Genomic DNA, 2,618 nt, shown 5'->3' on the forward strand with positions numbered 1-2,618 from the left:
AGAGGGGAACACTGAGCTGTTGGGACTCACCCAGGTCACCAGCTGGCCTGCCAGTGCCAGCACTCTGAGAACCAGCACTGTGAGCGCTGGAGTTCGTGCTTTTTCTGATTCTGGGCTCAGACCCTTTGGTGCTTAGCAGCTGACTTCCTGATCCAAGAAATCTCTGAGGCACTGAGCCCAGGACAGCCCATCAACTGGACCCAGACCTGGCCAGGGAAGGACAGAGTCCACTCTCCAGGGACATGGGGATCCCAGTTCCACCTCAGGGGACCCTTTCTTGGACCCACACAAGGAAGGCTAAGTATTCTCATAATGGCAGGCATGGACGTGCTAAATTGCTTCAGTGATGTCCAACTCTTTGCAACCCTATGGACTGTAGCTTGCCAGGCTCCTCTGTCCTTGGGATTCTCCAGGCAAGAATACTGGAGTGGATTGCCATGTCCTTCTGCAGGGGATCTTCCCAACCCAGGGATTGAACCCGTGTCTGTTCTGGCTCCTGCATTGGCAGGGAGGTTCTTGACCTCTAGCGCCAACTGGGAAGCCCTAGGCATGGACACAGTGCACAAAATTGTAGCTTGCTTTCTCTGCCTGACAAGACAAATATGAGAACAAAGCAGCCCAGGCCTTGGTTTAGGGGTGGGTCTTAAACATCAGCCCCACTGTCTCAAAGCTGATATTCATTCTCCCTGCTCTTGGGGACATGACTGGAGACAATGGGGAATGAGTAGGGAAGGTAGGTGTATATATTTGTGTGTGTGTGTGTGTGTGTGTGTGTGTGTGTTCACTGACATTAAAAACTGTACTTCAGATGGGAAGAAGTGGGGGTGGGGCAAAGCTGAGTCCCACTCATTGGTGGTGTTGATATTTTCTAGAAGTTCAGCCCCCGTTTCTTCATCTGCAACCCACATGGGCTTTAATGAACACACAGGTGTGAATGAAAGCAATTTTTATGGAAGTTTGCTAATTATTCTCCCTGATGGCAGGGGCCATGTTTTTATGCCTTTTTAAGTCTAAGAATTTAGAAGACTGCGTGACATGTGGAAGTCTTTATATAACTTTATTTTTTAAGCCATTATGATTGCTTCTCTGCCTTTTGGCTCAGATTAGTGTAGGATCTGTTCTTATCAGCTTAAAATGGTGATGATGATGATGTCATTTTAACACAGTTGTGTCCAAACATTTTACCGAAGTTTATTATGTAAATATTCATGTTCAAACTTTTATAAGTGTGTCATGTATTTTAAAGGAATATTATGTAGAGCCCAATATTTGACAGAATCTACAGAAGCAAGAGTAGCCCTCGTTCAAAAGAAGGGTACAAAGTCCACTCAAAGTCCACTCTTGTCCAAAGGCAGTCCCTACAGCAGCTTCACGGAAGCTTCGGGCGCAATTTGAAAAATAGTTTCAGAGACAGTTTGCAAATCACTCTCTTGAGTAGAGGATGCCCTTCCAATTTCAGAATTGGGGCTCTGAGACACAACACATTGAGAGGAGGTTTTGGCTTCTCCCAGCACCCGCTGGACGGCCTTTCTCTAATTCCAGCCTCCCCAGGAGAAGAGGACCATTGCAGCAAGTGTCCTGGGGACAGCAGCTGACAGGCACCAGCCTGAGCTCAGCCCTAAGCTCACAACATTCGGGGCACCCTAAAGGTCCAATATCATCCATACGCCCATTTTGCAGATTAAAAAAATAAATAAATAAAAGCTTAGGGAGGTTAACCAGCTTGCCTCCGATCAGTAGCTACTAAGCAAAGGATTCAGAATAGCACCCAAACCAAAGTCCACACTTGTGGCCACCCATACTGGAACACACTGGGGACACCCAGACAATGGGAAGGAAGAAGCACGCCAAGGCTGGGGTGCTCGGCGCCAACGAACCCCCTGCTCCCACCCCTCCCCTGACAAGGCCCTTGATGAGTGGAGGCAAGTGATTCCAGAACTACTCCCTTCTCCCTTGACAGGAAGCGGGACCGCTAGGCAAGCAGCACAGGGGAGAGGGTGGGGTTGCCTAGGCTTTAATACAGAGGAGTAGTCGGGGGTACACTGAGGTTCCCGTCTGTGGTTCAGTCCAGGTCACCGGGCCAGAAGACCCCAATGAGGAGGCCAGGCCTCCAGGTACTTCAGCCCCAAGAGAGGAGCTCCCACTACATCCCTGAGAGCAGGGAATCAACCTGGTGGGTTGGGGGTTGGGGGATGGGGGCTTGCAGCTCCTGTCTAGAGAGGCCCCCAAGTCTGCACTTCAGGAGGACAGACGGATGTCCAAGGGCTGCTGGGATTTGCCAGCACAGCCTCCTTCCCTCCCCGACGTGGCTGGGTGGGATCCCTGCTCTTTTGATGCACTGACTAATGTTTTTTAAATGGTGCCTACTAAGTGCCTGGCACCCTGCTCAGGGCTGGGTTGCCAACAGACACTGGAGTGGAGGGGAAAATGAAGGACAGAAGCAGGTGGGGACAGGACCCCATGCTCAGCAGGACTCTGGGTACTGTAGCGAGGCTCAGGGGGGCCTGGGGAAAGGCCCTCTGAGGACACAGCACACACGCAGGTGGACTCCAGAGGAGGTCTCTGCAGTCCCAACCCTTGGCCACACCAGGCCTAGTAGGGGAGCCACCAGGCCTTCT

General features: G+C 51.2%; 1 pseudogene; it reads left to right on the forward strand.

Annotated features, from left to right (window-relative positions):
• Positions 1 to 1,077: 1,077 nt before the first annotated feature.
• Positions 1,078 to 1,182, forward strand: LOC129648125 (uncharacterized; annotated as a pseudogene).
• The last annotated feature ends 1,436 nt before the right edge of the window (positions 1,183 to 2,618 follow it).

The sequence above is a fragment of the Bubalus kerabau genome, chromosome 3, assembly GCF_029407905.1.
Source record: "Bubalus kerabau isolate K-KA32 ecotype Philippines breed swamp buffalo chromosome 3, PCC_UOA_SB_1v2, whole genome shotgun sequence".
Taxonomy (NCBI): domain Eukaryota; kingdom Metazoa; phylum Chordata; class Mammalia; order Artiodactyla; family Bovidae; genus Bubalus; species Bubalus kerabau.